General features: G+C 50.5%; 1 protein-coding gene across 8 annotated transcripts in view; it reads left to right on the top strand.

The window, feature by feature from the left end:
* Positions 1 to 24,458, top strand: part of LOC105485285 (homeobox-like protein HDP1) — a 454,750-nt gene that overhangs the window by 363,174 nt on the left and 67,118 nt on the right. The window contains exon 3 of one of the 8 annotated variants that reach the window (XR_011614575.1): positions 11,348 to 12,911. The exons of the other annotated variants lie outside the window; for them this stretch is intronic. The gene's annotated coding sequence lies outside the window, so the exon portion shown is untranslated. Of the gene's footprint in view, positions 1 to 11,347; positions 12,912 to 24,458 lie in introns of those variants that run through there. 8 annotated transcript variants of the gene reach the window in all.

Here is a 24,458-nt window from a genome sequence, read left to right as displayed (position 1 = left end):
CACGACAACATGGAGGAACCTGGAGGATGTCATGTAACATGAAATAAGCCAGTGATGAAAGGACAGAAACTGCAAGATTTCACTCACATGACAGACCTAGAGTCGGCAAATTCATAGAGACCAAGAGTAGACGGGTGGCTGTCCGGGGCTGCGGGAAGGAATGGGGAGTGAGTGTTGAATGGGGACAGGGTTTCAGGATGGAGGATAAGAAAGTTCTGGAGATGGTGGTGGTGATGGCCACACAACAGTGTGAGTGTACTTAATGCCTCTGCCTGTGCACTTAAACATGGGTCAGATAGTGAATGTTATGTTATGTGTATTTTACTCCAATTTTAAAAAATATCTTGATGCTGCTGGCTATTGGGCAGGCCTTCTCAAAATAAGATACCCATATCTTGCCACCACAGGGCTTTTTCTTGGGTGATTGCAATTCATCTCTTATTAAAAAAAGAAGGAAAACATAGGATAGAGAAGATTCTCAGGTTATTTTGCTCAGATTTTTTTCTAAGATATCCTAAGAGTTGCCTCAGACATGGATTATTGCTTTTGGTATGGAAAATATATAAAAATGTGATAGAATCTTGGGTTGGAAGGAACCCTAGGAGGTCATGCTACATCTTCTTCAGTCTGCAGATACCATATCACTTCAATTACCCCAGGTGGAAGAGAATTTATTCTTCTTTGGAAAAAGATCCCTTCTTACCCGTTTCTATTGTAAGCTTTTCACTGACAGGAGGATGTTCTTTATAGCTCCTCCAACAGTCGCTCTGTTCAAAAGAGCATCTGCAGAGGACTTGCCTCGACCACACTCTCTCCTGGGCAGGTGGAGGCCCAGGGGCAAACGAAGCAACGTCTTCCTCTTTACTCACAGGCCCAGGAGGGGCAGGCACAGCTCTATGGACTTCCATCTTCTCCTCCAACCCCATGGCCAGGGAGAGCTCTGGGCGGATGTATCTACAAGATGAGAGACCAAAGCTCACCTCACTGCCTTCCCCTCCCCTCTTTCCTTCCTGCTTCCTTCCAGGCATCTTTTCTCATAGTGCGGTGTTCTCTGGGGCTCTCGTATGTGAGCCTGGGTTCCTTTGGAGCCCCCCGTGTGACCTTTTGGTACCCCCCCACGTCCACATCTTCCCCGTTGGCTGTGTACCTTGCAACAGAACCCCCTCTTCTAGAAAGGCTTTGTCAGTTTTAAAAAGAATGGAGTCGCTGCATATGTGATGCAGTTATTACAATAAAATGGGACTGGTATTCTGCTGCACTAGAACACTTCTAGAATTTACCAAATGCACCCCTTTTATCTTCAATTCCAGAGGTCTTCTAACCTTCAGAGGCAGTCAGACACTAGAATCACGGCACAGTCGGCCTTTCGATTGGGATCCACCTTCCGCTGGGTGGTGCAGCCAACAGACATCTGGCTTACAGACTGGGGAGAATGCAGGTCGCTGACAACCTGCAGATTGTTCTTTCCAGGGTTCATATCCGTCTGCATTATTTCATTGTCTAATCACTGATCAAAAAATGTTCAGCTGGTATCGGAACTGATTCTTTGGGTGGCACAGCAGGTGATCCTCCTGGCTTGTCACTTTATTTATTGCTGCGTTGATAACTTCTCTTGGATCCATGTATTAATCTACCTGCAGGGTTCCCACAGGCACACCTCTGGGCTGGATCAGGCACCATTCTGTAGACAAAGAAACTGAGGCTCAAAGACATTATTTTCCCAAATAAGGCCACCCATGTCTTTGGATTCCAGCTACTTGATACCATTACAGAGTCAATACAGGCATGAGAACTCCGAGGCTAGAATAAGTTCAGGGATACAGTTGGGCCTCCTGTGAGGGTCACGGGGCCAGAACCAACAAGAAGGACAAGATCAGTTCCCTTCCCGGCCCTCCTGAATGTGTGGCACCCACGTCTCCCCATTACTTGCTCTGGCTGAGCTGCTGGTCCTAACTATTGGAAGGAAATCCAGAAAAGTGGATATTGATGTAAAGATTAAGTGAAATGCCATTATAATATGCAGCCTATAGTTGAACTGTTTAATCTATCATTGCTATCTGTCACATTGCTCGATGACTGAAAGCAACTGCATTACCAATCTATAAAGCTGGAGTCGCTCCCTGGGTGATAATTGACCAGATTTGTATTTCTATTCATGGGGTTTTAAAAAGGAGGTAAAAGTGGGTTGTGTCCAAGTACAGCATTTGATTGTGTTAATAAATGTGATAATCGGGTTTGGATGTACAACAAAATGCCGCCCACAAGTAGCATGGAAGCCCATGCCGCTGGGGGCCTGTAACCTTATAAAACCCTAGGCCATTGTCCCTAAATTACTGCATTTATTGTACAAGGATTATTTCAACTGTACCCACTGGAATTATTTGTTCTAAAAGAAAGTTTTAAGCGAAGAGTCATTTAAGAAAAACACATTCTGCTTCTTCTACCCCCACCCTCCCTGTCAATCAGTGCCCTGGGCACAACTGGGCACTGAACTCCCCAGAATCACAGTTGGGGCTTTCTGGACTCATGGTCAGGTTCTGCGGTGCAGGCTTGTCTCAGTCTCAGCAGTGCAGCCACTGAGCCCCGCCTGGGTAGGGGCTAGGCCCTGGCAGGTGGAGACCCTGGTCCCGCCCCGGCTCCAGAGACATTGCTCAGCTCGTGACACCTTGACCATTTTACCTGGGACTCAAGCCAACTGCTCACCCAGCAGAGGACCTGAAATGGGACTGGCCTGTGGCGAAAGGCGTCAGGTGTCAGAGCAGCCAGACCCTGGCTTGGTGCTCTTCTCGGCCACTCCTACACACTCACCCTCGGGAGGCTCTCCAGGCTCTGGACGTCAGTATGATATCTAAGTTCTCCTCATGTCTCCATCCGCAGAGAGAAGCTCAGGCTACCCACCACGCATGCTTCCTGTGAGGGCTCCAGATGCTTCCGACAAAGCAGTCAGCTCTCAAAACAACCAATGCCAATACCAGGAATAGTTATTAATATTTATAATATTGACTGCCATTTTCTTCCTTAGGTTTTGAAGTTTGGAAGTCCAACTAGGGCACAGCAGAAGTGTGCAACTAAAGTGGGTTCTGTGGGAGGAGCTGAGTCTGGTTTTTTGACGTTGACCCTCGTGTGGTCTTGGAATCACCCTGGTGGGTTCAGGTGCCGCTGTCTGCCTGAGGGCCGGGGAAGCAGCCCCGAGAAGGAAGCTGCTAGCACGTTGACAGTCTGAGGTCTTGGAGCTTGGCCTGTTGGGATGGTGATCGCTAGAGGCCTTTGTCACAGACCACGAGCAGGTTTGGAGACACCACCTACACCCCCAGGGCATCTACAATTACTTCCTTTATGTAAACACTTGCCCTCCTGAGGTCCTGTCCACCCCTCCACCCTAAGGCTCCTCACCACCCTGCAGCCCACACTGGCTCCCAGGGAAAGACCCTCAAGGCTTTTCTGGAGGTTAAGGAGAATGAATTCATCAGCCGCAATTGCTGTCCTCAACCTTTGCGCTGCCCTCTTGGGAGACCTGAGAGCTGGCCTGTGGGCGGGCTTAGGCTCTGCTCCCAGCTCACTTTGCTCTGTTCAGACTCATCTGAGAGCAAATGGCAAATAACCGGAGAGCACTTTGCAGCCTCCTGCGGGGGCCCCTCCCGCCATGCGGGGAGCACAGAATGCAGGGCCTTTTTGCCAACTGATCTCCTGTCTCTATTTCTATGGCTCCTATCACCATGGTATCCAAGATCCCGGCAGGCACGAGGCTAAAAACAGAACCCGGGGGTGGGGGAGTGTGCCCTTTCTGACTTCACAGTTATGTTCTTCAGGGAACAAACTGAAAGCAGAAAACCAGCTCCCTCTTCCCCACTGGGCACCCCAGAAGGCTGCCTTTCAGGCCCTACGGTGCAGGGGTGGTGGGTGTGCCCTTTGAAGAGGGAGAGCAACCCAGGCCTTGCAACGCCAGCCTGGGTATCACTTAGGACCTGCTCAGAACCTGGGTACCTGAATTCCCACACTGTCCACATACATCTAGGGTTGGCCAAGAGGCCAGATGCTGTGCTGGGTCTGGGGGGAGCAGAATGAAGAAGGCAGGGTCCCCGTCCTCAAGCAGAGGGCAGGTCATCTGAACTCAGCCTCACAGGAAGCCATGGCTGAGTCAGGATGAAATATGCCGAGTAACTGGCAGGGTGGCTGCAAATGCATCAGAGGGCATGGGAGGGATTCCAGATGTCTTCATAGAGGGAGTGCTCCGGGCTGGACTGGGTTGGGCCTGAGAAACCGAACAAGACTTTGGCAAGGAGAAATTGCTGTGGAGTGAGTGGGTAGCCTCCTGGGACCAGGGAATCAAGGCACCATGGATGCAACCTCCATGCCCCGCCTAGGGGTGCAGCTTTCAGCAGACACGTAAAGAACCCTCCCTGCCAGGTGCTGAAGATGCAAATAAAGGTGGAACTAGGTTGGGGAGCATGGGAGGCCCTCGGTGTGGGCTTGGTTCTAGGCAATGTGGAGCCGAGGAAGATTCTATTCAGGGACATCACTGACCCAAGCTTTCTCAGTGTTTTATGTGTGGGAATTCAATCCTCAAATATTCTTCTTGTGATGTGAACGTGTTTCCAGCAACGGGTTAGCATTTAACATAACATAGAGCAGTGCCTTTCTGCGTGCAGTACAGTACGCACTCATGGAAATTCACAGTTTAGTTCTCTCGGGTGAGAAGCCCGGTCTCTAGGCAAATTCTACTTCATAGTTCTTTACCGTTTACCAAGCGTTTCAGATCGTGGCTTTGGTGGATTCTGGGTGGTGGGGCTGGTGCACGGGTATCCCCAGCTACTGTGTGGTGGTACACACCCCTGTTCGTCCGATGCCCTCCTTTGTGAGCCGAGGGCATGTGAGAGCAGCCCATACAGCAGCACTGGTGGGATCTAGGGGCTCACACTGTGCTGGGAAGGAAGGGAACCTCATTTTGAGTTGGCCAAGCTGGGACTTGTCAGGTTGCGCCATGCCCTGCCCTGCAATCCAGGGCTCTGCCTTGATGACACACCCCGCAGATGACCTTGGACTCTCCGACCCTCCATGTTCCCTCGTGGGAAGCTAGTCGTGGGAAGCCGTAAAACCTTTTGGAGGAAGGTTTTACGGACTGGTGGAGCCTCCTTCTGAATTGGCCAAGCTAGGGCCTTCAGGCTGTGTCCACACCCTGCAATCCAAGCCTCTGCCTTGAAGTCATGCCCTGCAGATGACCTTGGACTCTCCGACCCTCCATGTTCCCTCGTAGGAAGCTCATCACGTTCTTCACTAGCTTTTGGAGGAAGGTTTTGTGGACTTGTTCCCTTGATGCTGCATGATTGTCTGTACTTTACACTTTCATGTTTTAACCTTGGAGTGTTTGCCAACTGAAATAACCTACTCTCTGGAGATAGCATTTCCTCCTCATTTCAGGGTAAAGTGGCAAAGTCCTTTCTTTTGTTTCCTAAATGCTATCACGTGGCAGTCGATTGCTCTTCCTCCTCATAAGATAATTTTAAGTTAGAAATATATGAAAAGCCATTTCTGTCTGGTCAGAATTCCCTACAAAGGGGTTTTGTTGAACCTTTTATAACAGCCATCTTATAAAACTTCTGGGTTGAACCTTGGTCAGTGCAGCCAACCACATGAAGTCAATTCACTGGTACAGGTTGAATTGTTTCCCTCTAAAAAAAAGAAAAGCCGAAGTTCTAACTCCCAGTGCCTGTGACTGTGGCCTTGTTTGGAAAGAAGATATTTACAGATAATCAGGTTAAGTTGAGGCCACTGGGGTGGCCCTGATCCAATAGGACTGCTATTCTCATGCAGAGAGGAATTAGGGCACAGACATCCATGAAGGAAAGCTGTGGAGATGAGGGAGAGAACAGCCACCTACAAGTGGAGAGACATCTGAGGCCATCAGGAGCGGGGCAAGAGGCAGAAACAGATGCTTTCCCAAAGCCCTCCTAGGATCCAACCCTGCCAACACCTTCATCTTGGACTTCTGGCCTTCAGAACCTTGAGACAATAAATTTGTGTTGTTTTGAGCCACCCGGATTGTGGCACTTTGTGATGGTGGCCCCAGGAAAGAATGCGCTCACTTAAGTATAGTGATTTACAAGCCAGGTTGGCTCAGAGCCAATTGACTCCTTTGGTCACTTAGAAGAACATTTCATCAATGCTTCATGAATGTATCTCTGTAATGTTTCTATTTAAGAAATCTGAAGGAAAGAAGCACCCTATGTTCAGCATGCATTGTTGCAACCTCTTAGAGAAAATGACCACATATAATTGTGATCCCCTCGTCAGCCAATCAGCATCCGGCAGGGACAGCACAGGGTGGAAACTGGAGCTTTCCATGAGCGGTGACAGGGCCAGCTTCCCCAGGACCTTCCCATGGGCAGTTACAGGGCCAGCTTCTCCAGGAGCTTCCCATGGGCAGTTACAGGGCCAGCTTCTCCAGGAGCTTCCCATGGGTGGTGACAGGACCAGCTTCTCCAGGAGCTTCCTTTGGGGGGTGACAGGGCCAGCTTCTCCAGGAGCTTCCTGTGGGCAGTGACAGGGCCAGCTTCTCCAGGAGCTTCCTTTGGGGGGTGACAGGGCCGGCTTCTCCATGTCTTTAAATATCTGATCTCTTATCAGTTTGTATATCTCCTAAGTGATAGCTTTTCATCAAATCTGGCTATTTTTCTGCCTTTATTCTGGCTTTGTTAAAGTGCTCAGCTATGATCACTTTCAGTGACATGTCTTGGAAAGCCCTGATAATTAGATTTAAATCATAAAGTATGCTAATGCATGCAGATAGTAGCAGGATAAGGATTTCAAAGGCAACTTAATGTATTATTCCCTTGGCAGAAACAGTTGAGTGCTGTGAAGCTGATAGGCTACGGGCTACTGTGAGGCACAGGAAGGCGAACGAAGAAGAGCCTAAGAATCTACCAGGGCTGTGCCTGAGAGGCCAAGGGCTGGGATCACTGTTAGATCTAAATCAATTATCTTTTAGTTCTTAAAGTCTTTCTGAATTTGTTCCTTGCCATGTGCATGTGCCCATTTGGTGCTACCAAATCTTCCAGCTGCGTATTTACTGACTGTCTACTGTCTGGAGTGCACACTATCCGTGTTGGGGGTGTTTCAGAGCTTCAGCATGACTGAGCTCTCAGGGAAGAGACACAACAGACGTACAAGTGACGCCTACTGTGTGTCTGGAATGCCCACACTCCGGGACGCGTGGAGAGAAGGAAGGAGCAACTCACAAGGCAGACCATCTACACCCAGGGGAGTGGACATGAGCCCCACTGGGGGCCACACGGTGAGGCATGACCTCCTAGGCACGTCTCTTCTCCATCTCCCAAGCAAGGAGACACCACAGCCCCAGGGGCTTTGGGGAGGTGACATAACCAGGTGAGCAGGTTTTCTGGGGGAAGAAGTGGAGGGACTGTAGGATTAGGAAGATGGCCTGGCACACTGTTCGCCACCTTTAACTGAGAAGGACTAGAACCCATGAGGAGATCTGGAAGAATGTTCTATCATCTGGTTATGAAATTTCATGAGAAAAGGCTCATGAGGGTGGGAGACAAGGACAATCACAACCCACACAAAGAAGGAGCCAGGAGAGTGACCAGGTAGGGGTTTCCGAGTCCCCTCGACTTGGTGCCAGCACAGGACGGCTGCACACGGTGGGCTCATGGGGTGTGCTGGAGGAAGTGGACTCCATCTGTAATTTTGCTGACCTCCTGGATGATGTATGGGGGTCAAGTCATTGTTCTCAAAGAAAATAGGGGACAGGTGCTCCACTGGCTTCCTAGCCTGGGAGGATGTTCTGGGCCACTCCACTCACAGAGGCGAACCTGGGGTTAGTGCCATTCATTCATTCCACAGACACTTATGGAGCCAGACAAAGAAGGATCTTCATAGCATCCCACACAAGAACTCAGTTCACCCATGCAAGGCCTCCCCCGGCCACTCCACGTGAAGTCTTGGCCATCCCTGCTGTTCTGTGTCCGTGAGGTCCCTCCACCTGCGGTGAGCTACAGGAGGCCCTGCTCACTGTGTGCCTGGTCACCGCTGGTCACCACCCCACCAGTCAGAGTACAGGGTGCAGGAGGGATGGATCTTTTGTCTTGCACACTGATGGGGCCCCGTTGCTTAAAACAGGTCCTACCACATAGTAGGGGCTCCACCCATGTTTGTGGAATGAATGAATGACGAACGGGGAGAGAGTTTGGATTCTGCTGCTGACTGAATAAGGGGCAGCCTGAGGGAGGGATGCTGAAGCCTGCTATGGGCCTGCACACCAGCAGGGTCTCTGGTCTTGTCAAATTGAACTTCCAATTCGAAGGAACAAATACTGGTTGTCTTGCTTCATATTTATTAGGTAAACATTTCCCAATGCATAGCTCTGTTTTGGGAGCAGCTGGATGCATTAGTGGAAGCCATCAACTGCCTCCTGGAATCATGTAACACATCAACGTTTTACATCAGCAAACGGTGCCTTAGAGCAGCAAGTTGGAGCCCTCTAGGATTTCTTTCAAAGCCCTTTTTGTTGGCGTCTGTTCAGACTGTCTGACTTCCTGTTGAGCTAGAAAGGAAAACTTTAGAAAGTCACTGGCACTGATATGCAGATGGGGGCTTCCGTCTTTTTTTCTTCATGCTTTCAACAAAGAATTGACAATATTGTTTTGATGTGTTAATATCCTGGTTTCTTCTAAATACATTTTCTTCTATTCCTTTCACGAAAATGATTTGATCATGTTGTGTCCTTAGAAGGTATGCAGGAAGCACGGGGTGACTGGGTGCTCCCTGGGGGCAAGCGTGGTCACCCACGAGTTCCTCAGGATGCCTGGTGTCCTGTGGTCATCAGGGTGAGTGAGTGAAGCCAGGTGTAAGGAAATGGACAGGTTGTAGGATGTAAGTTACTGAATTCTGGGATTTAAAACAAGTACCTGTGCAGCCTGTAGGACTCAAACCTTCACTTTAATTTGCTATACATCTTTCCATGTTGCCTTCTGACCAGGTGTTAGTCTATAAAATTACTTTTAATCACACTATGAAACCAAAAAAGGTTTTATCTTTCAGGCATGGCTGTGATTGTTTTGAAATGCCATTCTGTCTCTCTGTTAAAGTTTAATTATCTGTTATGAATAGCATCTGTGGAATTCATGTTGCCCAACTTGTTTTGGAAGAGAAACCATCAAATATTTGGTAGCAAGAAAGCCAAGTGATGATGGTTACATCAAACACACAACTCTGCACTCTCCCTCTCATCCAAAGACACATCGCACAGCCCATCAGGGAGGAAAACATCCTGGAGACAGGGACTGATGACTGCTGTGCATGGCCTCACTCACTGATATGGTTTTTCAGCAATGTTGCCTCATGGTGCACACGCATGACCACACAGGCACACACACATTCTGGCCTCGAGAATGCCTTCCAGCTCCTGCAGGCACCTGAACTCCGACTGAAGTGCCACCTTCCGCCGGAGCTGTGGTCTCTGGAGATTTGCTCCTGCAGAGTCAGGAGTCTCCAAACCCGAGGACGCTTGTCTCCATGTGGAGGAAGCATTTGAATTTCTCCCCAGCTGCCCGGCCCCTCTCCTTTGAATGATGCTGTTGAATGTTGAGGCTCTACTCACTCGAAAGTTCCATGGTTCATGGAAAGTTTGCTGCCTTCTTCTGCAGTGATGTGGGTTGGAACACTGCTTAGCGTTCCACCTCCCCTGTCTCTGACACAGCTCTGTAAATGCTGTCTCATTACAAGTAATGTTTTTTTCCATCATGGGTATTCTGCTAGTTTTTCCATCTCCAAATATGTTTTTGTCCCATATCCACATGTCAATCAGCAACTCGTCTCAAGCTCAAAAATGATAGTTGGGAGAACTGAAATCGCTAGCAGTTTTAACACCAAAATTTGACTATACCAGGCTCAGAATGACTGCAGAATAAATAGTTGCATTCAAAATTGGGCCACATTGCAAAGGCAAGTGCCTGGGTTATTCTAGAGTAATCTTGGGAGTTGCAAGTCAAGTCAGTCTGGTTTTCTTGAATGAGTGAAAACCCAAGTTTTTCCACCCAAGGTCTCACTGGCCCAGGAAGCTGAAGCCTTGGGCTCACTTGCTTAAGCTCATGTGAGCAACTGGATTGGACACACATTTTCACCGGACTTGTGCCGCTACAACGTTTCCAAAGAAGGGAAAATCCCAGGTGTGCATGAATGTGGGGATGGTTTGCATGTGTGGAAACAAGAGGAAGGGACGGCCCAGCGGGCTGGGAGGGGGAAGAGTCTCCTGGGCGAGAGGATTCTGTAGGCGTAAGGCTGGGTTCCTTTTAATTTTGGGTGGCTCTAGGCCCAGGGACTGTGCCTACTTAGCTTATTCCATAGAAGGTTCTCACAAGGCAAGGGTTAGGTGCTTGGCTTTGCATCTTGCACAGACTTGGAGGGTGGGCAGGACTTCAGGGAGAGACCCAGCCACACATGCAGGTGGCAGGTGGCACCCACATTCCAAAGAGTGACAGGTGGAGGTCCAAGCAGGGTCTGTGAGGCAGATGTCAGGGCGCAGGGCTTTCCCACAGGTGAGCCCGGGACACTGGAGGTTCTGAGACGGTGGAAAAGAAGGCAGTCTAGCGATAGGGACGGGGCCACAGTGCTGATCTATGGGGTGCAGAGCTTGGTTTAGAGGAAGTGGGGAGGTGCTTTACCCTCACCTGCAGGACTGGCAGAAGCCCAGACTCAGACAGTATTAGCCCTAGGATGAAATGTAGAAGAGGCCTTCAGAAACAAAGTGCTCATTTCGGGCCTGGAGTCAGGGTCAGTTCCTGACATCCACCTGCTCCCCAGTCCCAGGACAATCTGTTGCAAGCCTGGGTTAGGACCTATATTTCGTGGCTTGCAGGCCACAGGCATGCCACGGAGGATGAGTGAGTTTGATCCTAGGCCTTCAATCTCAGACCCCCAGCCCAGGACCCTGGCCACCTCCCCTGTCTCAGGCCATCCCTTCTGCGACCACACCCTGCTGACCAGGGACTCAGCCCTTGGGACTGGGAGGGTCTCCCCATGGCTGGACCCCTTGGATATCATGCCAGCTTAGGTGGAACCTGGCTGGCCAAGTAGCCTCGGATACCTCAACATGTAAGACTAGGAATATCTAGAAGTTGCTGGCGTCATCAACAGAACAGCTCTTTAAATTTACCATGGCCGTTCCAAGTTTTTTCCCAGGGCCAGAGCAGAGGAGGGCTGTGTGGGAAGGGAAGGGTACCAAGATCTCAACCCAGAAGCACCGTGGGAAGTGTGGGGCTGCATCTTTGGGTGAGATGTCATTTTGCTGGACGGCTCTTTACAGAAAGCCCATGTGTATGTTTCACAACAGGTTGATGCGAATCTGGTGGACTTTTGTGTGTTTCGTGGAGGGTTGATGACACTGGAAGTGTGAATCTGGTGGACTTTCCCTTCTGGTCTACACAGTCTGGAAAGCACAAAGTAAGGAGGGAAAGGGAAGGAGAAAAGTGAGCTATGAAAAACTCAGTGACAACCTAATAATGACAAAGCTGACGGAAGCACAATGACAATCACAGCAAACACAGGTATGGTTTAGTGTGAAGATTCCGAGAGGATGGGCGCTGATGGGTCTGGCTGCGAACACACCACAGATCCTCATCTTAGAGAGAATCCTCATCTTAGAGAGGAGCGGCCGCCCGGCAGCCCTGTTGGTGACGGTGCGTCAGGATGAAAGTTTCCCACGGGACTGGTAAGCACAGAAAGGTGTGTTTGTGCTGCCTGACTTTGCACTGCCCCAAAGCATCAAGGAAGCCAGGGGGCCAGGCCTGGCTCTGGTCTAAAAGAGCCCATCAGAGACCAGGGGGCTGGATATGCCAGGAGGGAGGAGCCCCAAGCAGCCGGGACTCAACAGGCCATGGACAGCCATGCACAGCTGACCCCACCATGCCCCACATGGAGGTGCCTCCCCCCTGCATTCCGTCCATATCCACCTGGGCAGTGGTGGCCCGGGACCTCACACCAGCCCCCGCTGAGGGAGCCTGGAGCCCCTCCCTCCGTGGGAGAAAGTCCCCTGGGATGCCGGCCTCCGCAGACAGAACCAGGACAAAGCACACCGGCCACGCGTCCAAAGACAAATCAGACGAAATTGGCATTCCGTTCTCTCTGACACCCTCAGCAAGACCCAGCTCTGTTCAGTATCAATATCGTGAAATGGGCACGATTTGTGTACAAATGAAATACAAATCTGAGATTCATCACTCTCCTGATGAGGCTCTCTGTCTTCCCTCTTCCTCTGAGCTCAGGCTCCCAGCCTGACACTGACCTTCTGCAATAATTAAGTTCTTGCACACCCTCTGTCTCCCCTCCCTTCGTTTTCTTGGCAGGCCTTTGGGAACAGACCCATCTGAGCTAAGAACACGGTTTTGGACGGGATCTCCTCCACACCACCCGCTCCTCGTGAGAGAGCGCCGGAATGATCTCAGGCGCATTTTCCGTTACTGGTCCCCGTGCAACTGGACTCTGTTTCTTTAAACACGGACAATGGTTCTGGTGTGAGCCTTGATCGTTATCTCCCACCTCTGAGTCTCATTCAAGGGGACCACTCGCCTGTCATTATTTTGGCCACAAGTCCTTTCCCGTTTCTTATCCCTAATCTCATTATCTTTCCTTTTTCTCTGCTTAATTGCATTCAGCACTTACCCCACTTGCGGTTCATCCCTCTGAGTGACACTGTCTCACCTCTGCCTTTGTTGGCCGGCCCTGACGAGCGACTGTCATTATCGAAGGTCCTTGCCGTCCTGGGTGTCTTTTCTCTTAGGACTAAATGGTCTTTTCCTACCCTTACCCCCTTGCAGCCTCCAGCAGCACTCAGCACTCGTTTCCAGGCTCCGTTTCTCTCTCCGGGTCCGCAGCGCCTCCTCGCTCCCCTGTCCACATCTGGGCACCTGGCACTATTTCCAGTTGAGCATTTTATAAAGCTGTGGAATGGGGCATCCCAAGGGTAGTTACTTCTATTTTTTTCTTTCATGTCTTCAAAACAAACCCAAGGGAGAGATGGGCGCTGACAGGTCTGGTGGCAAACACACTGCAGATCCTCATCTCAGAGAGAATCCTTATTAAGATGTAGTCTGTGTCATAAAGCACTGCAAAGCCTTTCATGCTCTGAGCTGATCTCAATTGCCTGTTGTTTTTATAAACCTGGGCGGGTCGGTTTCCCTGAGATGCTATTAACTACAGCGAGAGATTTCCCTGAGCAGAGGCTGCAGGAGCTTGGCCCCACATGTCACTCCGTGTGTGTCTGCCGTGCCTGGGGGTAATGTGCTCGTGTGTGTGTGTGTGTATGTGTGTCTTTCTCTGGGTACACTATCTTCATGCAATAGAATGTGGACATTCATTTCTTTCCACCAGGAAATACGCCTCATTCAGTTGAAATAAATGAGCCCATGATCCTTATCTTTTCTGTAAGCCCTACATATGGAAGGCATTTGCTGAAACATTTCAGCTTCCCTGGTGTTTCCTGCAGGGTCTGGGATGGGTATTGCCTCCTTCCACCGGTTCATTGGCGCCAAATGTGCTGATTTCCCAGCCGCTCGTATTGACACAGTCCTGGCTTCCTTCCCCACCCTTGCTCTTCCGCTCTTCCTCTGGGAAATACACTCATTGCCTTCGTCTGCTCCAGCCTGCTTTGTGAAGGATCAGAGAAAATATTAATTGATTTTTTAAAAGAAATTAATTATCATTGCCATGTTTCAGAATCCTCATTGTCTCCCTGGGTGACCTCTGGCTTTATAAAGTTGCATTAAATTGTGTAACTTAACTTCACGGGGCCTTCCTTTCGTTTCCAAGCATGACTTTCTTACCTCTTTAAAACAAAAACAACCTGTTTAAACTTCAGTCTGAGTTGATTTTCTCATTCCGCTCTGTCCCGGCTCTTTATACTTATAGGTGCCCCTTCCTTAGGATTCATCATTTCTACGCCGGCTGCTTGTAGATGATGATAATGCTTAGCATTTATATGTGCTGTTCGTCTTCAAATGCTCCACAAACTTGGGGAGGTTTAATTGTCTCGCCCTTTCAGGCACTGCTGGATCAGTCACCCGAGGCCCAGACGCAGCCCCAGAGGCTCAGGGAGGACCGTCCCCGCGTCTCGCTGACCTCCCGGCTAATTCTACATGCAGGGGCCTTCTCCGGGAGGGAATGAGGACAGCCGTGTCCTCCAGAGGCTGACGGCAGCGCACACTTATGCATTTCACCCCATTAAAACTGTAATCGATTCCTAAACCCCGCACACAGGAGCCGTTAGCAGGAAGCGTGGCACACTTCACACGGAGGCAGGCAGAAAGCAGGGAGACTGTGTTGAGCGTCCAGCTTGCTTCCTGTGATCAATTAGGCCCACGGGGGAAACGGACTTCCTAGAAATCCCGGGCAATAAGGACCGGGGGCAAGATGCGTTTTTATGCAGCGACCAATTTAACCGTTAAAAATGATCTTTTATGTGGTAGCACTGGGGTGCAATGTCTATGACAACCTTGTGAATCTCGTTAAGAGTCACTGTAGAGGAAGCTGCTGAGAGTCATGGAATAACTTTTCTTATGAAAATTCAGGGCAACATCACAGTTAGAGATGGACTGTTAAGAACAGATTGTTGTTTTAGACTGCTTCAACTCAAGCTTTCCCTAGAGTCGTTTTATTTCTAATAAATTTCATGTCCTCTTTCTGGAATCTTCGGATACCTTCCACCCTAGGACGGCCTTTCCCAGCCTCTAAGGACCATGTTCCTTATATTTCATCCTCATCTCTATTTCTTTTTTTTCTTTTTCTGAGATGGAGCCTTGATCTGTCACCCAGGGCTGGAGTGCAGTGGTGCAATCTCAGCTCACTGCAACTTCCGCCTCCCGGGTTCAAGCGATTCTCCTGCCTCAGCTTCCCGAGTAGCTGGGACTAGAGGTGTGTGCCACCACGCCCGGCTAATTTTTTGTATTTTTAGTAGAGACAGGGTTTCACCGTGTTAGACAGGATGGTCTCAATCTCCTGACCTCGTGATCCGCCCACCTCGACATCCCAAAGTGCGGGGACTACAGGTGTGAGCCACTGCACCAGACCCTTCATTTCTATTTCTAAATTTAATTTTTAGGCCTGGAAAATAAGCAAAAACATGCAACTCAGCTTCCCAGAAAACCATTTCTAGTGGCTACTTCCATGACACCTCTTGAGCTACAATAGAAACAAGGTTTGGCTGTGCGCGGTGACTCACACCTGTAATCCCAGCACTTTGGGTAGCTGAGGATCGCTTAAACCCAGGAGCTCAAGACCAGCCTGGGCAATATGGTGAAACCCCATCTCTACTAAAAATACAAAAAATTAGCCAGGTGTGGTGCACCCACCTGTAGTCCTAGCTACTTGGGAGGCTGAGTTGGGAGGATTAGTTGTGCCTGGGAGGTGGAGGCTGCAGTGAGCCGAGATCATGCCACTGCCCTCCAGCCTGGGCAACAGAGTGAGATTCTGTCTCAATAATAATAATAAAAAGGTTTATTTAAGAATCCATCAGCTGAAACCTCAATCCACCAGGGACCATTCATTCCTTTGCAGAATACGATGATATTGACAAACGTATTGATAACTCCGAGGCGTGGCAAGTTCTGAGGAGACATCAGAATCATTAAAGAAATAGCAAATTATATTTAGACAGATTTTATTGCTAACTGTATCTTTATTCCAACCACTTGGAAATTAACAATTCAGTTACAATATAGCTATGACAAGTTTATTAACCAAAATTACTTGTATGCCTACCCTACTATGTGAGCTCAGTGTGTACACTTGAACAAATAATGACATCATGCTCTTCTTACTTGAATATGTATTTATACAAAGTATGTGGCTATTCCAGGGAAACCGTGATAAAATGGGAATATGTAGGGCTCAGGAGTTACTGCTGATACCAAGATAATCAGATCTGGATGTCCTAATGGTTTTGTGGCCCTGGAAGGTCACCTAGTTTGCAGGACACAAAAATCAGATGAATCATTGCATATGACCTGTGATTAAATTGCTTGCAAAGACCATAAGTGCATTGCAAAGTTTATTGATTTCTCAGAAAATCATAATTATCTTGACCTCGTGACTCTCAAATGGGATTAAATAATTCTTCCCAGCAGAGGCAATGAGAAGAGCGAACAGGCTTTCTCTCCCAAAACGAATTTGCCAAACTTTTCCTTAAGATATTGACTGATCCTATTAACTTGTTGGCCGCACAAGTAATGATGTTGAGATGTTCTTTCCCAGTGAATCTTGATTGGAATAGGATTATCTTTTCGTACAGATTTATCTCCAGAACTACAAATGTTTGTGACGAAATGTCCTCAAATTTTAGTCTCATTCAAACTCTCAGATAATATTGAATGCCCAAGCACTGAGGTTTCACTTAAGGGCAAAGCCAGACACTGTCCAATCCTCATGTCCTATTGATGGTGCTACTCTAAGTGGGTGTGTGCACGCGTACAGTTGTGTGTTGCACACACGTGTGTGTTGTTGGTATGAAGGGGAAGTCAGGAAGGCAGTTCACAAGTTTGTTTATGATTTCTCCTAAGCAGAAAGAAGGGAGAGAAAATAGCTATCTTTGGAGGGATGGAAAAGCAGAAATACGTAGCCCCACCCTAATGGAGTTAGTGGGAAACACTGAATAATTCTACAGTGAGCATGCAGGAAGCTGCTGACATGAGGCCCCTGAGTGAAACGAACAGAGTCTTGTGAACTGCACGACAAAGGACCTCTGGGGTCAGGACGGGCTTTCCAGAGGATGCGCACCTTGACCTGGGATCACAAAGAATAAACAGGAGGTGACAGGGTAACAGCGGAGACCTGCGAAGTGTGTGTCCAAGTGTGTGAGTGTGCATGCATGTTTGTCTTTGTGTATCTGTGAGGGGAGCGTATGCCCATGTGTGGACTCATTCTTGCTCATGTGCATATGTGTGTTTGCCCTGTGTGTGTGTGTGTGTGTGTGTGTGTGTGTGTTTGGCAGGTGTGGGTGTTTGTGTGTGTGTTTGTGTGCGTTTGGAAGGTGTGTGTGTTTGGCATTTGTGTTTGTATGTGTTTGGCAGGTGTGTGTGTCTTTTGCAGGTATGTGTGTGTGGGTGTTTGGCATTTGTGTGTGTTTGTGTGTGTTTGACAGGTGTGTGTGTTTTGCAGCTATGTGTGTGGGGGTGTGTGTTTGGCAGGTGTGTGAGTTTGTGTGTTTGGCAGATGTGTGCGTTTGTGTTCATTTGGCAGGTGTGTGTGGCGTGTGTTTGGCAGGTATTTGTGTGTGTTGGACATGTGTGTTTGTGGGTGTTTGGCAGGTGTGGATGTTTGTGTGTGTGCATTTGGCATTTGGCAGGGGTGTGTGTTTGGCATGTGTGTTTGTGTTTGGCAGGTGTGTGTGGGTGTGTGGCATGTGTGTTTCTGTGTGTGTCTGGCAGGTGTGTCTGTGTTTGGCAGGTGTATTTGGGTATGTGTTTGGCATGTGCTTGTGTTTTTTTTTGTGTGTTTTTGTATGTGTTTGGCAGGTATGTGTGTGACAGGTATGTGTGGGGTGTGTGTTTGGCATGTGTGTGTGGATGCTCGTGTGTGTGTTTGGCAGGTATGTGTGTTTCTGTGTGTTTGGCAGGTGTGTGGGTGTGAGTTTGGTATGTGTGTATGTTTGTGTGTGTGTTTGGCAGGTGTGTGTTTTGCAGGTATGTGTGTGGGTCTGTGTTTGGAATGTGTGTGAGTTTGTGTGTGTGTGTGTGTGTGTGTGTGACAGGTGAGGTGCATGCATTTGTCTGTCTTCGTGTACCGTGGTGTGCTTGCACACACTTGTGTGCATGTGTGTGTGTGCATGCACTGTGTGAGTCAGGCGTGTGCATGCATGTGGGTGTGTGCATGCATTGAGTCAGGTGTGTGCTTGTGTGTGTGTGCTTGCATTGTGTGAATTGGGTGTGCGCATGTGTGTGTGCGTGCATTGTGTGAGTTGTGCGTGTGTGTGTGCATGCATTTTGTGAGTCGGGTGTGTGCATGTGTATGTGTGCATGCGTTAGCATGCGTTATTTGAGTCAGGTGTGTGCTTTGTTTGTGTGTGTGCGCGTTGAGTCAGGTGTGTGTGTATGCATTGTGTGAGTCAGGTGTGTGCATGTGTGTGGGTGTGCAGCAGGTGGGGTACAATCAGGCTGAAGGCTGAGCAGGCACAAGGCTCTGGGGGAGAGCCCTGGTTCCAGCCCTGGGGTCAGAGCAGCAGGAGCCAGAAGGAGGTCAGGGGTGAGCACTGCGCCCACTGGGCAGGGCAGAGTCACAGTGGGCAGAGCATGGAGGCCACATGAAGGGCTTGGCAGAGTGGATGGATGTCTCCGGAAGCATCCACGTGACCCAGTCAGTGGGATCAGACTCGCATGTGTCAGGGTCACCATGGGTCAGTGAGGAGGATGGATGGGAACGGTGACAGCAGCTGCTTATACACACATGTTTAGGAGGACAGGAGTCGTCAGGGGAACCTTTAAAAGCAGAGTGAAAGGCAGCCCATTCGGCATGCCTCGTCCCACTGATACATCAGTTAAAGGGGGACAAGCGGCACGCAGAAGCCCGCTGGTGTCTCGTGTCTGTGTCTGAGGGACAGAGCCGTTTTGGCCCTGTTGCCCAGTCTGCTTTTCCCATAACTTCATCTCCACCTGGTCGTCACCCGTGCCTGGGCTTGTTGTGGGAGCAGCTTCTCGCCACCCTCCTCAGATTCCCCGCTTCTACCAGGAGCTGCACCCTCGGAGACCACAAAACCTGGTGACCAGAACCGTCCGTGGAGGTGAAGGAATGAGGGGCGGCCGGGAGGGGCCATCGCGGCTTGGCGACGTGCACTTCCCCATCCTTACTTTGACTCCCTAGAGGACTTTTTGGCCGGTGTCTATGGGCGACTGTCACAAGTACCGTACACTGGGCAGCTTTAACAACAGAAACCACGCAAACAACAGAAACGGCTTAAACAACAGAAACGAACTCTCCGTGATTCTGAGGCTGGAAGTCCCACGGAGCTGGGTCTTTCTGAGGCTCCGAGCGAGGCTGCTGGTGTGGCCGGAGCGCCGTGGTCTTTCCCCGCTCGTGGAGGAAGCATCACCTCCATGTTTGTCAGCCGTCCCATGACCGTCTTCCTGCTCTGTGTGCCTCTCTCCTCTTCTAAGGGCACAGTCGTACTGGATTAAGAACACAACTGCTGTGGTATGACCCAGCCTGACCCAGCCTGAACAACTGCATCTGCAAAGACCCTGTTTCCAAGTGAGCTACTGCGGAGCGGGACTTCAACGGGTATTTTGGGGAGATGCAGTTCCACCCACGACAGCTGGTTTTCTGCTGCTGGAATTCAGGGACCAGATCCTGGAACGCGGACCCTTTACCGGATGATCTTGACTGAGTCGCTCTAGGCAAACGTGAGAAGAGGAAACAGGCCCTTGTCCTTGAAGAGTTCACAACTAAGGTCTAGACTTAATTTTCTTCCTCAGCAACGGCTGCAAGGCTCTGCTGTGACAACTGAGGACCTGCCGTCCGCGTGTGGATTTGTCGCCCATCCCTGAGGTGACTCATTACCGGGACTTGACCACAGATGCCCTCCCATGTGACCTCACAAATGCGCACAGGAGCTTCCCTGCAGAGCAAGCTTCGCTACTGTGAACCCATGAGAACCAAAGGCCGTGGGCAATCGCGTGTCAGTGGCCGACGGCCGTGCATCTACTGCTATGAGAATTTTAAAAATAAGCATCGGACGTCCTTCCCTGAACCTATCGTGGTCCTGGCTACACAACCTGTAATAACGGCTCCAGGTGGCTTAAATTCTGTTTTCGGTGGTGGGTTGGTAACTGTTCCCTGCCCAGAGATGTACCTGGAGCCGTAGCGCCTGTGACCTGCCGTGGCAAAGGCAGACACGTCCATGATGAGACTTCCTGTGTCCTCCTTCCACAGAACCTACAGATGCATCCGCACACCTCACATTAGATCGGAGCGTCTCCAGAAGGCATCTGTCTCCATAAGGCATCTGTAGTTAGCTCATTCACCCAGGGAGTGATGGGAACGGTAACCAGGAGGATTGGAGAATAACAGGGTTCATCGACTGCAGGAATAAGGCTCAAATCACCAGCTAAGTGGGGAACTGGAGCTCCCGAGCCCAGCATCTTCCCCGTCAGGTGCTTCCACCTATTTCTTGTCCATCCTGAACCTCCTAGATCTCATTATTTAATCAAAATTCACAGCAATTAGTGCACAAGCTTCTCGCCGTCTGCCTGGTGAAGAGGTGCCACCCGTCTGCATGTGAGTTTTACAAGCCAGGAAATGAGGGGACTGGAAAGGCACAAAGCTTTTGAGCTGGGGCCACAGTGGCTGAGACAGGTACAGGTGTGCTGAAGGTGTGTCCTTCCCTTCCCTTCCCTTCTCCGACATGCTGGACAGGGCCTCAAGCAGCCACTGTCCCCAGTAGTTAGCCGGAAGCTTCTACAGCTCACTCCAGTGTGCAGGGAAAATATGGTCATTTTTCTGTGTCTGTGACCCACAAAAAAGCGCCTTGGAAGAGAGAAGATCAGCATGCCTTTGAGATGAATGCTTTTTATTTAATCCCAAGCTCAAGTCTTGGAGACCTGATTGAAAGATTCCCCAGGTTGTTTACTCCCTATTCGATCTCCCCGTAAGTTAAACAGCCATCAGGGATCTACCATGTGCCTGATGCGGGTGCTGCTGGGATTCCCAAAACAGAGGAGTTCTTCTCTAGAGAGACCAGCTAGTAAACAAAAGATGATCAGAGCTCCAGATGCGTGTGGTGGAGCTCAGAGGGGCAGTGCAGCCCCCAGCAGCTCAGGGGTAGCAGAGCGCAGCTCTGGGCGGAGTGAGCCGGGCGGGCGCCCTGACCACTAGCGTGTGGCCTGAGACTGGAGCCATGAGGAACGCTGGGCGCAGACAGCAGCTGAGGTGACAGCACGGGGTAGAAGCCCCGGCGAGTCAAACGTCCCGTGGCAGCAGCCAGCTCCATGTTGGAAGATCGGTAACGAGGCCACTGTCTGCTCCGCTTGTAAAAGCTTCTTGATACTCACCTGATTGCAGAAACACTTGAGTGAATCTTTTGAACATTTTTTCCCCTGCCTGAGAGCAACAACTGCGCCAGCAAGATGCCTGACACCCACTAAATACACACCTGACACATCCTAGGGGATCAGGCAACCGCCACGGTCCCCCAAGTGCGTAATCCCTCAGCTTGTTCTGGTCAGGTGCTCATTGGCAGCGTTCCGCCCAAGGGGAAAAGCCATTGCATGACTGAGTAAATAATGTGCTTGGAAATGGGATTTTGAAATATGGAATTGAGATTGATGATAATAATGTGTATTTGTGACTACTTTTCCTCCTTCACCTCAGAATTTTCTCACTGTCGGATGAAAGCGTGAGCACGCTTTACACACCCTCATCACAAGCCCGCCGGGGAGAGTGGCTAATAACGGTAATAGGAGGAATGACGGCACTCGGCATTTGCTGAGAGTGCGACCACGGTCAGGCCACATGCAAGTCCGAGGCAAGGGATATTTTCTATTCATTAATAAATTGTAGGTATAGTAGCTATAATAAATGTATCAAGCAAATTCATATATTATCATTCAACAAATTGTCCAGCACCTGCTAAGTGCAAGGCCCTGCCTCAGGACACGGGGAGGGAGCAGCAAACCGAACTGGTAAAATCTCTGTGGTCACAGAGCTTCCCTCCCTTCAAACCTCACAACACCCCGGCAAAGAGTTGCTGTTCCTGTCCCAGAGAGATTTTTCATCTGTCAAATTATAGTAATAGTAATAGAGTTAAAAAAATCAATAGCAATTACTTAATAGTATCATCAAAAATAATAGCAGAGTTACTATCACTATTATTTTACAGACAGAAACACGGATCTGGAGACATTGAGGGACGCGCCCAAAGTCACACATTTACTAACTGGTCACTTTACCAGCCAGTCATGTACCAGGGTCCCTCCCAGCGCCGAGGCGACGAGGCTCCGAGCGGAAATTACTTTCGGTGCCTCAGGGTTGCTGCATCCACACGCAGAGAGGACCTGGGGACTCCTGGCCACCCTCCAGCCCGGCCTCCCTCCCACGGGAGATGGGGACTACCCCAAGGGACACGAGAGTGAAATGCACTACCCCACGGCTCAACCCCCTGGCCTCACCCCACAGCCTCACCCCACGGCCTCACCCCACGGCCTCACCCCACGGCCTCAACCCCACGGCCTCACCCCACGGCCTCAACCCCACGGCCTCACCCCACGGCCTCACCCCACAGCCTCAACCCCACGGCCTCACCCCACGGCCTCACCCCACAGCCTCAACCCATGGCCTCACCCCACAGCCTCAACCCCACGGCCTCACCCCACAGCCTCAACCCTACGGCCTCACCCCACAGCCTCAACCCCACAGCCTCAACCCCACAGCCTCACCCCACGGCCTCAACCCACAGCCTCACCCCAGCCTCAACCCCACAGCCTCACCCCACAGCCTCACCCCACGGCCTCACACCACGACTTCACCCTCATGGCCTCACCCCACAGCCTCACCCCACGGCCTCACCCCACAGCCTCAACCCCACAGCCTCACCCCACAGCTTCACCCCACAGCCTCAACCCCACGGCCTCACCCCACAGCCTCAACCCCACAGCCTCACCCCACAGCCTCAACCCCACAACCTCACCCCACAACCTCACCCCACAGCCTCAACCCCACAGCCTCACCCCACAGCCTCACCCCACAGCCTCACCCCACGGCCTCACCCCACAGCTCAACCCCACAGCCTCACCCCACAGCCTCAACCCTACAGCCTCACCCCACAGCCTCACCCCACGGCCTCACACCACGACTTCACCCCCACGGCCTCACCTCGGGGATGCAGGAAGTGAGTGTGAACTGCACACTTGTTTTATTGCAAAGATGCAGGAAGTGGGCGTGTGCCTCAGTCCAGGGCCCTGGACTTGGGCGTGGTGCAGACGGCCCCAGGAGTCCAGGAGAAGTGCTGTGAGATTCCACCTGATTCTCTTGCCTCTAGTGCAGACACGGCACATTGCACACCCATCTGCAGTGTGAAAGGAACAAAATCGTTCAAGGGAAACAGCCACATCAGACTAACACGCCGAGGAGCCGAGGGAAAGAAGGCGAGCTGCGTGTGGCTCCCAGGAGAGCTGCCTGCCTTCCCCTGTGACAGGTGGCCTCTGCCCACGGACGATCTTGTCCAGAATGAACACGATCCTTTCCAGGACATTAGCACTGACACCACACGCAGGTCCTCCAGGAGGACAAGACACACCACATCATAGATGCCCACTCAACCCCAGAGCAAGAGGACCAGCGGTACCAGCGGTGGGGGAGGAAGGAGGGGAAACGGCACCGAACCCCTCAAGCCCGTGTGGGCCATCTCGTCCCAGGATCACGGTTTTAGAATCACTGTGTCCTGTTGGTGCAGGTGCGTTTTCCCGGAGTCACATGTGAGGTATAAAGCCATGAGAAGGTGGTTTACGTAAACCACGTTGTGCTTTTCTGTGGCAATGTGTGTGTCTGTGTGCACATGGGTGTGCGGATTTGGGCGGTGCTGAGGCGTGTGTTCGGTTGGGACGTAGCAATAAAGAGTGATCCCAAAGAGGGTTTGCAGGGGCCTGGCGGGGATGGGAGCATCCACAGTGCACGGTGGCTTCTCTGCCTCTTTTCCTGGTGGCTGCAAACACACGTACACTCAGAATCATGCCGTCTGATGAAACATCCTGTGACTCTGGGAATGTTCCTGTTCCGTGTCTGTCCTGGTTAATACCACATCCACGGGCCCCGGTGGGTCTTTAGTACTTAAAATATGGCTACTCAGAATGAAGAATGCATGTTTAATGGAGTGAAATTTTAATTCAGATTTCAGTGTAAACGGTCACGTTGGGCTGCTGACTGTTGCACTGTCTGCCTGACTCTAGAAAGGATCCTGTGAGGATGGGACTGTTTCCCTTCCCTCTCTTCATCCAGCCCGGGGCTTTCAAGACATATTTACAATAAACGAAGAAATCAGGCCGGGCGCGGTGGCTCAAGCCTGTAATCCCAGCACTTTGGGAGGCCAAGGCGGGCGGATCACGAGGTCAGCAGATCGAGACCATCCTGGCTAACACGGTGAAACCCCGTCTCTACTAAAACAAACACAAAACACTAGCCGGGCGTGGTGGCGGCGCCTGTAGTCCCAGCTACTCAGGAGGCTGAGGCAGGAGAATGGTGTAAACCCGGGAGGCGGAGCTTGCAGTGAGCCGAGATCACGCCACTGCTCTCCAGCCTGGGCGAGACTCCATCTCAAAAAAAAAAAAAAATAATAATAATAATAATAATAATAATAATAAATGAAGAAATCAAAGGACAAAGGCAAGAGCAATGTTAAGAAGTCCCGAAACTGTCCCCTCACAACCGCCCATAAACACCCTGGAGGGAATCTTTCCCGTATTGAGAAC

This window comes from Macaca nemestrina, chromosome 16 (assembly GCF_043159975.1).
Source record: "Macaca nemestrina isolate mMacNem1 chromosome 16, mMacNem.hap1, whole genome shotgun sequence".
Classification (NCBI taxonomy): Eukaryota; Metazoa; Chordata; class Mammalia; order Primates; family Cercopithecidae; genus Macaca; species Macaca nemestrina.
This window is presented reverse-complemented; position numbering and strand designations above follow the sequence as displayed.